This window comes from Gopherus evgoodei, chromosome 1 (genome assembly GCF_007399415.2).
Source record: "Gopherus evgoodei ecotype Sinaloan lineage chromosome 1, rGopEvg1_v1.p, whole genome shotgun sequence".
NCBI classification, from domain to species: Eukaryota; Metazoa; Chordata; order Testudines; family Testudinidae; genus Gopherus; species Gopherus evgoodei.
In genome coordinates, this window is record NC_044322.1 from 349945280 (window position 1) to 349958796 (window position 13517).

General features: G+C 39.9%; 1 protein-coding gene across 8 annotated transcripts in view; it reads right to left on the bottom strand.

Moving 5' to 3' along the window:
* SEMA3D (semaphorin 3D) overlaps nucleotides 1-13517 on the bottom strand; it is a 194609-nt gene that overhangs the window by 145056 nt on the left and 36036 nt on the right. Inside the window, exon 1 of one of the 8 annotated variants that reach the window (XM_030562273.1) lies at nucleotides 6991-7244. The exons of the other annotated variants lie outside the window; for them this stretch is intronic. The gene's annotated coding sequence lies outside the window, so the exon portion shown is untranslated. Of the gene's footprint in view, nucleotides 1-6990; nucleotides 7245-13517 lie in introns of those variants that run through there. 8 annotated transcript variants of the gene reach the window in all.

Sequence of the window (13517 nt, forward strand, 5' to 3'; positions counted from 1 at the left end):
TTTCCATCAATGTAGTTAATACACCTCTTCTAAGAGGTGGTAGCTTGGTCGATGGAAGAATTATTCCTTTGACCATGCTGTATCTACAGTAGAGGTTAGGTTGACCTGATTAAGGCCTGTCTACATGGGGAGAGGTGGGGGAAGGAAGGGAAGGAGGGAGAAATCGATCTAAGTTATGCAACTTCAGCTACATGAATAACACAGCTGAAGTCACCATACTTAGATCTACTTACTGCAGTGTCTTCGCTGCAGTAAGTTGAGGGCTGATGCTCCCTCATTGACTCTGCCTGCACCTCTTGCCCTGGTGGAGTGCTGGAGTTGACAAAAGAGATGCGATAAATCGACCCCCACTGGATTGATTGTGGCCCGTCGATCCAGCTGATAACGTAGACAAGACCCAAGTCACACAAGTGCACAGTTTTTCACAACCCTGAGTGATGCAGGCTAGGTCAATCTAATTTTTTAGGTGCAGACCAGATTTAACTTCAAGCTATTGTGATTTAGTGTCTGCCAGCTATAGAAATGTAGGTTTCATACTAGAAGACGACTCATCAAATGTTTGTTCTGTACTTATTATTTTTGATTCCTATCATCAGTATATGGCCTCATTATTTGATGCACGGCCAGTGAACTCTTTGCCATTTAGCCTGCTTGGATTTAGCATGTGAACTACAGAACTGAGAGACGTGGGGGAAGGTTTTTTTAGTTTACAATTCCAACATTTTTTGGTTTCTTGTAATCATTCATGATCATATCTTTGAATGCTTTTGGAGGAGTTCTTTATGCCACCCGTCCAACTAAATTTTGGATCAACATTTTGTGCAACCTATGTGTAAAATTATATTCAAGGAGGTTAAGAAAAGGATATATTGCAATGGAATATCAACCAAGTTATGGCCCTGCTGGGATGGATGTTTTATTTTTTAATTAATTTTTTTAATGATTGGATCATATTTTAAGGAGAGATTGAGAGAGCAAGCAGAAGCATTGTAACATGAAAGTTTACAATCTTACAGAGTAATTAAATCCTTTTAAATCTTAGCCAAGCAGTATAGACCTCTTATAGGCTCTTCTAGGGTGCTCATCACCACAGTATCTGAGCAATTCACAAACATGAATGCATTTATCTTCACAACTCCATTATGAAGTAGGTAAGCATTGTTATTCCAGTGTTGTTACTAGAAAATGGATGAACAGAAAGATGAAAGGACTTGTGCAAGGTCACACAAGAAGTCTGTAACAGAGCCAGAACGCACATCCCTTGGGTGCCCATTCACTTCCTGAGTCACAAAATCATCCTTCCTCTCCTGTCCTACTCATTCCTTATACTATGCATTGTTTGCAGTAAGTCTTGTGGCAGGAGACTGATGACTCACATTTCACTGAATTTAAACTAAATAAAAGGTGAGACTTTTCCTAGTGTTTTATTCTTTGCCCATGTGCAAACTTCAGAGTGTTAAATGATCACTGTTTTATTCTTCATAAATATTTAAAATTGATTCAATAAGACTCCTTGTGTAGTAATAGACTGGTTGGGGTGAGTAAGGATATCAGATTATTATTTTAAAATATGTTAATGTTCATTAATTATACTATTTCCAAGGGGTTAGGACTCGCTGCTGCTATGACCTAACAGAGCTTTCTGCCTGCGTTACGTCAAGACTCAACTTATCTTTAGTGCAACACACATAAAAAGCAAAAGTTGTTTTGAGAAGGATGCAGTGTCAATGTCCTCTGGGTCTAAAAGAGCCATTCTGGAAAAAATATAATCATCAGGGATTAACACGTCCATTAAACAGAATTATTTTCCAGTTTGGTTTAAACCACAATAGAGGTTTGGGGTTTTTTTTGGTCTGAGTACAAAGTGAGAACACCATAAGTGCAAAGAGGAATCAGTTCTGCACAGGGACATAAAAGAACTTTTCAGACTTTTAACCTCTTACTTATTGGGTAGATAAGTGCCTTGTATTCAGTTTTTTTGTACAGCCATCACACTGTGAATGAGCCTGTATCTTCCAGGATCATGGATCTTTTAAAAATAATAAGACCACTTACACACACAGTAGTTTTCATCTTGAGTGTGGGTTGCCCTTGAAGGACTTCTCACCCAGGAATTTGAGCATGATGAAATACATATTAGAACCTCCCTTCTTTGGTGCTCAGATATCAGGGGAATCCAAAGTCAGCACCTAAATAGATATCTGCTTCTGACATGTACAGCAATCTGAAATGACTGCCAATTCCAATGGATGACATAGCTGAGAACAAAACTCAACATCATATTAAGCCAAATCACTGACTTCATCTGAGTGTCTAACTTGAGAACAAGGAAAATACACATGCACGCACTTTATAAACCTTTGTAAGTATATCAGAAACTGGAAGTCTGCAAGAGGGTGAGTCTGCTCTCTACTATTAGGCATAAAGGGGGCAATTAAAGGGGTTAAGGACATGCCTGACAAACTACGTGATTCCTTTGTATAAAGAATTAACTAAAAAGGTAGTATTTTCAACCCTACACATTCAAAAATCATGAGATGGGAACAAAAAACCCCAAAACCATGGGATTGTCTTAAAAATAATGAGAGTTAATAAGTAAATTTGGAATCTTATGATTTGCCTTCTTATGATCTGTCTTCCGGGTTTAGAGTGTTTAAATTTACTTTTCCCATTTTTATCTACAGATATGTTGGCTGGAGCTTACTTTAAAAGAAGAGGTCAAGATTCTCATTTAATCATGGGACTCCAGGACCCAGAACCTTAAGTGCCATGAACCTGCTCTAGACCTGTTCTTTTAATTTAAAGCAAAGTCAGATGGAGGTGCCAGAATAATATGATATCAAAAAGCAACAAGTCACCAGTCCAAAGCCAGTGGAGCTCTGTAGTCTTTGAAACAGCACCAGGACTTGATAATAGATGGACTTTTTAAATAAAAAGGAAGCTAAGCATAAAAGTGGCTGAACTGCTAATCTTGCAAGCCTTTACTCATGAGTAATACTTCTTACACAAGTAGCTGCGCCCACTTGATTGGGAATGCTCATGAGAGTAAGGACTACTCATGTGAGTAAAAGCTTGCAGAATCCAGCCCTTAGGTTTGGTATTTTGCACAGCTGGTACCTCTATTATAGTAAGAACTGTTTGTGTCATCAGCACCTTCGTGCAACTGAGGCTTTACAGCACAGGTAAACCTCCTCACAAGACTTCTGACATCCTCTCTCAGCCATGAGGACCCTCTATGACTACAAGGTACTCTGGGATCCTCGTGATTAACTAGCCTATATGAGATATTCCACACTGCTTTAGTGCTTTTAAACTCCTGATCCTCTGGATTAAAAAGAGGTACAGTTCTCTCTTCACAGCTGCAGCTCAACTTTGGGAGGAATTGAGAAACATCCAAAAATGAAGCCAGACAGAATTTAAAACCAAAACAACAACAACAACAAAAATCCTTCAATGAGGCATTTAAAAAGGGTGACAGATGCAGCTGGATCTTACAGATACAACCACCAACAAAATTAACATTTATTATACAATAGCCTTACGAGGACTGGCCTTGAGAAGGACAATTCCATATAAGAAACCAGAAGGAACAAACAACAAATACCATGAATAAAATAGATCAATAATAAAACAATACAATATTTTGTACTTATATAGTGCATGTCATCAACTCGGCATGCCTAATAAATAATGTATACATCCTTAGGCACTGAAGGTAATTATCTTGATTTTACATTTGGGAATGCTGAGGCATAGAGTGGTTAAGAGCCTTGATAAGGAGCAGAGATGGAAACAGATATCAGAATTTGTGATTACAAATGCCATGTTCCAGCCATGAAGAAAAGGCTCCCTGATTAAAGAAGTTATGCATCAGAATGGAAAAGGCATTAGGTATCCACTGAAAAAAAATTGCAACTACGCAGAGTCCAAGACAATCAAGCAAAAGAAACATAGTTCAAAGACAAGAAATTTTTAGAGCAGCTTTGCCAATTTATCAAGCCTGGATGCTATGAGTTATAAAGAGCAAACTACAAATGACTATTTTTAATCTCTACATTCTACCTTTCCAATGGCTCTGTCATCCTCTCATCTGGAGTGCGGAATTTGTACTAATGGCAATGAATGGGAGTAATGGGTTTGCTCTAAGGGCCAAACCCCGGCCCTGCTGATGTCAGTGGGAGTTAGGCCATTGATTTTAATGGGACCAGTGTTTGCCTGAGGGCAGATCTACACTCAGAATGCTGCAACGACGCAGCTGTAACGGTTCAGTGAAGCCATTACTCCGCTGACGGGGGAGTGTCTCCTGTCGGCACAGTTAGTCCACCTCTGCGAGAGACTGTAGCTATGTCAATGGGAGAAGAGGCTAGGGCAGGATAACTGCATCGCTCAGGTTTATGTAGTGTAGACCTGACCTAAGGGAAAAGGCATCCTAAGGACCCAATTAAACAAACTAGTGAACATTGCCTCTGAGGTGCTGACAAGTCTCAATTCTCACTGGTCTAGATATTTGACCCTGCTACGGTTGTTCTGTACCATTCCAGCTGGCTAGAAGGGCCACTTGAGAATACTCCCTGTGTCTGGAATCCTGGGATGGCAGAAAGTCACTGTAACATACAGCCTCCCCTTCTTGGCTCCTTCGCACGAGAACGGCCGTGGCCAGGACATCCCTACTTGCCAGAAGCCCAGAGTGCTGCAACAGCTTGGCAGCCATATGTAACCAAAATATATAGACTTTCAAGAGAACTGAGGACACTTGGCACCTTTCAGGAAGCGCTTGCTAGTTTGCAGAATTTGCTTTCTTCCAACCCCCATCCTAAGCTGCCCCAAGTGTCCAAAAGTCCAACCCAAGGACAGCACCAAATGTATGGTGAAGGCACTCACGGAGCACCTCGAAAGAGATGCTTGTCATATCAATGAAAGACATCCTGCTTGGTTTCCTGAGCCCAAGCCCAAATTCCATCATCTTTCACATCAAAAAAGCAACAAACACTAGAAAAACATGTTGAAGCCAAAAGAATGATGGCAAAAGAAGACTGAAGTCATAAGTTGCCCTTACATAGCACAAGTTGGATCACACAATACCATTTCAAGGACAATATAAAATGGGGCCATGAAAATGACACTGAGATGGGCACTTCAAAACTGTGTTTTAACTGAAGACCTCCTTACAGGTTCAGATGTACAGTGACAGATATACAGTTCATCACAGAAAGACAAGTGTCATCCAGGGAAAGGGAAGATGAATTTAATAGCATAGTCCAAGAACTCACCAACATGCTACAATAATGAGTCAGATCTGCAGTTCGCATTGTGACAGAGGCCCAATGGTGCCAACAAGCCAAGGGTTCAACACTGTTTATTGCAAGCAACTCCTGTCTCAAACCTGACATGCTCAATATACCTAATACACCACTTTCCTGGTATTTATCCATAAAGGGTGGCATGTGAGGTCTCTAATGAGAGCTTATAACTTAATGATAATCATTCTGAGATGTGTGCATGGGTACCAGTTAAGGATTAATGTAACTATACTGAAACTTATGCCCTTATGGTCTTGTAGTGAAAGTGGGTCACCAAGGAATCATGTATCTCAGTGATGGGCCATTCAAGTGGCAGGGAGTTGTCACCCTTCCCTGACTAGCTAACTATGTATTGTATTGTTCAACTGTCTACCATTGCAACAAAACAGAAAATTCCATGGAAAACCTTCAAAGATAAAACTATGATCACTTTCACTCACTTGTTTCTATTTGAATCTCTATTCTTTCTTCAGTAAATTTCCTTTAAAAATTATAATCAAACTCAAGTGCTGTGTGTGATACAGCAGCAGTGGGCTAAGGTTAAACTGGGGTACGCTGTTCCTTTGGGAACAGATGTGGGATTTCTGGTGGTATCTACTGATCCCGGGCTGGATAGCACAGCAGAACACTTCGAAAAGACTTGGGGGAGGGTGCATCTGTTGTGAACCAGCAGAGGTGCTGTAGTTCAGAGAAGATTGCTTGAAGGCCAACAGCCAGTTGTGTTAAGGTGCTAACACTCATCTGGCATAGACTAGACTCCCTAGGCAGATGGCAACAAGGTGACTTGGAGACCTAGATGCCCTGAGAAGCATCACAGAAATGAAACACCATCGCTCCATCTGGCCCAATTGCCTCTCACCTGCACACACATATATACTTATTATAATATTTGAGCACCTCGCAGTCCTTTAATGTATTGATCCTCATAATATCCCCCTATAGTAGGAAATAATTTACAGTTGGAGAACCAAGACCTACAGAAATTGACTTGCCCAAGGTCATGCAGGAAGTTTGTGCAGTGCAGGGAATTGAACTTCCAGTCCCAAACAAACACCCTAACCATTGGACATACTTCCTCTCACTGAGAGACGATAAGATGACTTATAACAGAATTGCCATATTTGAAAGCTCATTGCTTTCAAAGAAATTTGCTGATAAAGAAATTTGAGGCCAAAATTGACTGCCAAGGTATTAACATACACAAAGATGAACATAGTAACCAATTTTCGTATAATCTCATTTCAACCAAGAGCTTCTGGAAGCAAGTATAATAATAATAATGACACTCACCATGTGAACAGTTTTCAGTAGGATCCAGGTTGATCCAGAGAGTTTAATGTGATCTTTAGGGATTTTGCTTCTAATTAACCACATAGGAAAAACGAAGCTTTGGGAGTTACAGCACAGCACTGGGAGTTGGCAGACCTAGGGCAAGTCATTTAAAGGAGCATATGCAAATTAGGCACCTATATCTATATGTAGGCACCTAAATAACTGCCTTCTTTTAGAAGTGCTTCTATAAATATTTAGATGTACAAAATTAAATATAAAAATCCACAGTGTAAGGAATAGCCAAAGGATAAAAGCAAAACAGAAAAAAAACCCACAAGATTGAAATAAAAACCTTATGTGCCTCCTAAAAAATTATATTAAAAATTAAAAAATTACAAAAAACATCCAACTGATTCACAAACTATAAATTGATCTGTGTCCCTTTAATTTCCTTCTGTGAATGATGGCCCATCTAAAAACCAATGTAAATTGTATATTTTTAACCAAAATAATAGTTGTAGGTGATTGGCTTCTGCTGGTCAGTAGCATGTAAGTGCTGTAGCATAATCCACGCCATTTCCTCAAAACCGGATACAGCTTTATAAGGTGCCTCTCAAAAGCAAATTTCCATCTGGATCAGTTATTGCTCTTTCAGAGTGATTATAGAAGGAACTGTTAGAAAAAATTGCAAAAGTCAGCCCAACTTAACATTAATATAAAGTGAAAGGGAAAACATTGACAATCTACTTTCAAGTAGTTGGAACAGTAAGAAAATGTGGGCTTGTCACTTGGATTCTATGCCAGGGTGACTCCTAGGCCAGGCCCTAGCTCTCACCCGGGTCTCTGTTTGGCAGTGTCTGGGTATCTCAGCATGCCACTCCAATCTCAAGAGGCACAGCCCTTTGGCCGAGCCCCTTCCAGAGTGTCAGTAAACAGAAACAAATGAGAATTAACACAAAGGAATGGTTCCACAGCTTGATTAGAAATCCTCCTTCAGAGGGCACTGGTCAGGATGTGGCCCTGATTTGAGTTTACATGTAGACAGAGAAGGGGGAGGGATTACTCAGTGCTTTGAGCAGTGGCTTGCTAAACCCAGGGTTGTGAGTTCAATCCTCAGGGGGGTCATTTAAGGATCTGTGGCAAAAATCAGTACTGGACTCTGTTAGAGATGGCAAAGGGCTGGACTCAGTGACCTTTCAGGGTCCCTTCAATCTCTAAGAGATAGGCATATCTCCATATATCTTTTATTTCATAGTCCTTTCTTCAGATCAGTCAGCATCAGGCCCTCCTTTGGTTCAGGGAGGGACCAACAGATAGCAGTCAGCCAAGGAGATCCTGCCTTCAGCCAGCCCTCTCTGCAGGAGCTGAGGACTTAAGGTCTTCTCTCCTCCCTGGTCTGTAATCAACTGAGCTGGGTTTCTCCCTTTTTCCCTCCAATTCTGACATTTCTCACTGGTTTGATGGCAGGGGCCACTTCAGCGCACATTAGCTCATTAATCTCCTATTGCTCAGGGTGGGGTTTGAATATCCTCCTCAAAGGGCTTCCTTTAACATTAGTTTAAAGGATTGAGCATATTCCTATTATTGTAGCTCCCTGCCCCCAGTTAAGGGGGCAGGAGGAGGAGAGGTATCTTTTCCCTTACCTTATTCCAAGCAGATGTTAGCCAGGGGTGCTGTCTTAATTCCAAATATTTATCAATAAGCACATAATTTATGTTCTATTCCTGAAGGGGCCTTTTCTCCAACCCCATCCATGGCTTGTTCAGAGACAAGCATCCATATATTAATGACTGGAAGGCATCTATCCAATAATATAATGTGATGATATGTAAAGTGAGTGTGCAATCCAAGCACCAATGACACCATTCGAAGGGCTGAAAAGTACATCCCATGGGGTTCTGGATGTGGTGATCTATGATTATGTCTGAAAATCACTATAGTTATCAGCATATTCTGCCACATGATCAATTATGCACCATACACTATGGTTTGCTTGTTTTTACTGGCTCAACTCATATTGGCTTGGAGTTCAGAGATGAAGAGTTGAGATAGCGGGCAACGTTCAGTGTTGCCCTCTGCCAATTGCAAGTATCTTGGTTTGAGAGCCATTTATTATGATCATTGCCCTAGATAACATGTAAATTGCCATTAGCCACAATTGGAATTTGATTTGATTCCCATTTCCCAGATGATTCCACAAAGCAGCTTTGCAACTGCTTTTAAATCATTTTTCATACTAAAGACATTGCAAATGCAGTTACATAAACCCATACCACTTCAAATACTTGAGCTATGATACTCATGTCTCTGATTTTTATAGATATATGTTTTGCATTAAAGTAGACAGCAAATTAAGGACTTGCAGAGACTTCCCAGAAGCAAAATTAATACTTGACTGAAGGGATCATCTTCATATTTTATTTAGTGTTCATATGCTTTTTACATGCCAATAATGTAACTTTGATTTCTAAATATCCCCATTAAATTATTAAATAAGGCAGACATACTGGAATTTGGAACACCTTTCATTTGATAACAAGTTCTGGTCAAAACTGGAACCATTATTAAAAGCTTCTCAAACTTTGGAGTTTCTTACCAAAAGGGACTCAAATCTGTGCAATCCACTGCATTTGCAAAACTGACAAGGTTTTGCAAACTAACAATTGCAGTTAGGTTGTATTGTTTCCTGGGTGTCTAATGCCTGAATAGCAGAATTATCACTATCATCTTTTTGTTTGTTAAAAGTATTATTAAACATCGGAATAATGACAGTTTTAAGTCTTACTTACATAAACTAATATTTTAATAAATTTTTCAAAACCCAGAGGAAAACAAATACATTTAAACACTTGTTTTCGGTCCTAAAGAAATTCCTCCCAAGGCCACATAATGCTACTTACACAACATCAAACAATCCAAAGCAGCAGAACCTTTTCCCGTTCCCCTACCTCATATATAAATACAAGATGAGATTGGTACAGTGACTTTTGTAGTAACTTGAGACTGAAATCTAGTTCATGTAACCCCTACGCTATGACTTGAGTAATACCTTTGCAAACCCCTAATCTGAACACAGTGAGGTTGCAAAAAATGTAGGTGAGAGAAGTGTAATTTGACCTGCAAAGTTTTCATTGTGTGAGATAGAAACAACCCATCTTCATGGTCAGAACCCAGGTGAGCCTATGGGATGGGGTGTTAGAGAAAGTACCTCTTAAATTTGTAAACCAAATCCATTCAGAATGGAAATCAACGTTTTACAGTAAAAATGGAAATGCAGAATGCTATAGTCAGTCACTTTTCAGAGAACACCCACACATATATTTCATTTTTTATATAGCACGTGGCTATTGCTGCTATAGACACTTAACTGCCCTATCAATGTGCTGTTGACTGCCATCAACTCCTAATGAAATCTCTGAAAGCAGAAGGCAGTTGGATTAAAATAGGTGCTCAGCACTTTGCTGGATCAATCTCACAATGAGGTTTCTGAGCTCTGAGGCTCTACAACTACTGCACTTCAAGACATTTTTATTCTAGCATGTTTTTAAAATACATATAGAAAAGCTTGTATACGTCTCATATTGATTGATGTCAAAGGGAGTTTTGCCATTGGCTCCAGCAGGAGCAGAACTGCAATCCTTTTACAGTAGCTTTCAAGTGTGAAAACAGTAAATTTTACTGCTAATTAAGAGGTATTGTATGAAATATGTGGATCCTTGAATCTCAGAGCTATCGCCTTTTCTGTCTGTCTCACTCCCCTCCCCATAATAATGTGGCTGACCTTAGATAAGGAGTTTTACAATTGTTAAGAGGTCACGTGTGTATTTTGATCCACAACAGTCCACTTGGGCTAGATGGACCTATGGTGATTTACAACAGCTGAGTTCTGGTTAATTATGTTCATACAACTTGCTATAAGTTATCAGAACATGGCTATAGATTGTGCTTTCAAATAACAATAATCACCAATCACCGGTCATCTGTATTTTCATTGGCATAATACTGGATTTCTCAGGAGACTTTTTGATGTCAAAGCAGAGCTGAAACATCAAAATTCCTTCAAATACTTATCTCCACCACTATTATCTGCAGCTGCTTTCAGAAGCTGCTGCCCTTGGTATCACTTACATTCCCACAGGAAGATAAACCTCTGTAAGGCAAGAAAAAAAAAAGATACTCCAATGGGAAACACACAAATTAATTCTTTTAATGCCGAGTGATAATTTGCAAATTTTATACATATTGAATTATGTGATCTTTGTACTCTTTGTGAATTTTATTGCCTTTTAGATTATTAATTTGAAAATAGACCAAAAGAAAACCAACTGAGAGAGCTGATGAATTCAGAATCAAGTACTGTATTGCCATGTTTGTTATGGCCCCTGAATATAGGCAATTTACTTCTAGGCACTGGAATGTTAAGAAAATCATCATCAAGAAGAGATTGACACCAGTTGTTCTCTTTGGGATAGAAGGAAATATGAAACTGTCAGCTGTAGACAACATAATAGGTGTGGTGGTGTACCGGGGGACACATCTCTTGAGCACTTCCTGCTGCTGCAAGCAATACTGTAAGCCTTTTCCTGCTCCTAGCACCCCCTGTAGGTTAACAGAATTGTAGCCCTGCTTTTGCAAGTGCAGGTACTCTACCCCTATGGCCTGCCCCAGTGTGACCCCATCCCACAACCAGGATCCCCCTAGCATGTTTCTGTATAAAATGGCATCCTCCATGCACCATGATCTCACACATGTAGTGTGTGTGAGGTCAAAAGCACAGGAACACTCTATTCAACAGAGTATCAGACTTGCTTGGCAGGTCTTCGTCAGATCAGCCCTCTAGCTGGGTCACACAGGGTAGCAGAGAGTTCAAAAACACTATCTGCCCTCACTAAGATCTTCAGCCCCAGTTCTGAGCCCTTTAAATTCTGCCATTTTCTTGAGCTTCCAAACAAACCTTGTCCTCCTCTCAGGGTTTACACCACTTCACTAGTGGCTTGTGAGAGAACCCAGGCTCACCCACTACATATTCCAACCCAGGGACTTACAAACAGCAGACACATACATCTCCCTTCAATTCATTGCTGCTACTTTCCCAGGCCTATTCCCACAGCCTCTATATCTTCACCCCTTACTTCAAAGTTAAAGTTCTCCAGTCCTATCTCTCCCACTTTAAGGAAATGCAGCCAGAACCAAACTCTGGTTATCCCTCAAGTGTGTTTGGCCAGAGAGGAGCCTCTTCCTTGACACTCTACTCTCGGCCAGGAACTGAGCTCCTAAAGCCCTGTAGCTCCTTTTATCTGAGCCTGCCGGATTCTGATTGGCTACTTCCATGCAGCATCTCTAGGGAGGCCTGGAGGACCCATCTTTGCTGCTCCTTTCCTAGGGAGTGGTGTGGTAGGATCACAGTGCTCCAGCAGGAGTCATAAAGGCCTGGTATGCCCCTTTATAGGTGTTCTTGCACTTTAATGGTTAAATATGCATAATAAGAAATTTTATTTTAAAAGATTTAATTTTAAAATCCAATAGCATTATAACAAATGAACAATCAAAAACTATTGATATTACATTTCAAAACTACAACTATTTCAACCAAGGCACCTTCTTACTTGTATGGCTAAAAAAACAATTCAAAATGAGATGTGTCTGAACTATAATGCTTTATAGTTTGGAAACCTAGTGGCCATATTTGTTTAATGTAATCTGTTAAACTTCATGATTATCATGATAATAATAATGATCTATAGAATGTCTATTACTATTAGCAGTTAGATGCATAGTTACAAAACAGAAAACATCACTAACAAAGCCACCCATTGCAACAACAAAAATAGAGCACATAAACGTGTTTTGAATTGCACCCTGTCATTAGTCTTGGGTGCTGCCATCTCTCCCTAGGAGGTCTTGATTGAGAAATCCATGATGCTAGTCATGGAGAATTCAACCCAAGGGATGACAGCAATCTTAACTGTTGAGTGGAAAATATAGTGAGAGGTCTCAGAAACCCAGCAAATTCAACATGTTCATTTAATCATAGACCCTTAAATGGCACAAGGAAGCAAACAGGAAGCCAATGCCTAACATGAGAAAGGCTAAGGCATAAAATAGTTACACCTAGCAAGGGGCATAAGAAACAATAAGAAGATATTCTAGAAATACATTAGGAGCAAGAGAACGTTGAAGAAAAGTGTATGTCCTCTTCTTAGCAGGAAAGGAGAATTAATTATGGACAACATTAAAAAAGCTGAGGTGTTTCATACCTATTTTGCCTCATCCTTCACTAAAAAGGTAAATTGTACCAGCCAAATTAGGGGAAGAACAGGCTAAAGAATATTTAGATAACTTAGACGTATTCAAGTCAGTGGGGCCTGATCAGGAAAATAGAAAGAAGCATAAATTCTGGTGAGCCAGGTGTAAAAGTATAATTAGGCAGAATTTGAAGAACAATTAGCAAAAGGCAAAAACTAACAATGTTCTTAAGTACGATAGAAGCAGGAAGCCTGCCAAACAAACAGTGGGACCACTGGACAATAAAGTACTCAAGGAGCATTCAAAGAAGACAAGGTCATTGTGGAGAAGCTAAATGAATTATTTGCATCAGTCCTCACTGTGGAGCAGTGGTTCTCAAACTTTTGTACTGGTGACCTCTTTCACACAGCAAGCTTCTGGGTGCAACTCTCCTTATAAATTAAAAACACTTTTTTTTTTAATAGTGGAGACATACCTATCTCCTAGAACTGGAAGGGACCCTGAGTCATTGAGTCCAGCCCCCTGCCTTCACTGGCAGGACCAAGTACTGATTTTTGCCCCAGATCCCTAAGTGGCCCCCTCAAAGATTGAACTCACAACTCTGGGTTTAACAGGCCAATGCTCAAACCACTGAGTTATCCCTCCCCCCACTATTTTTATATTTAACACTATTATAAATGCTGAAGGTGAAACAGGGTT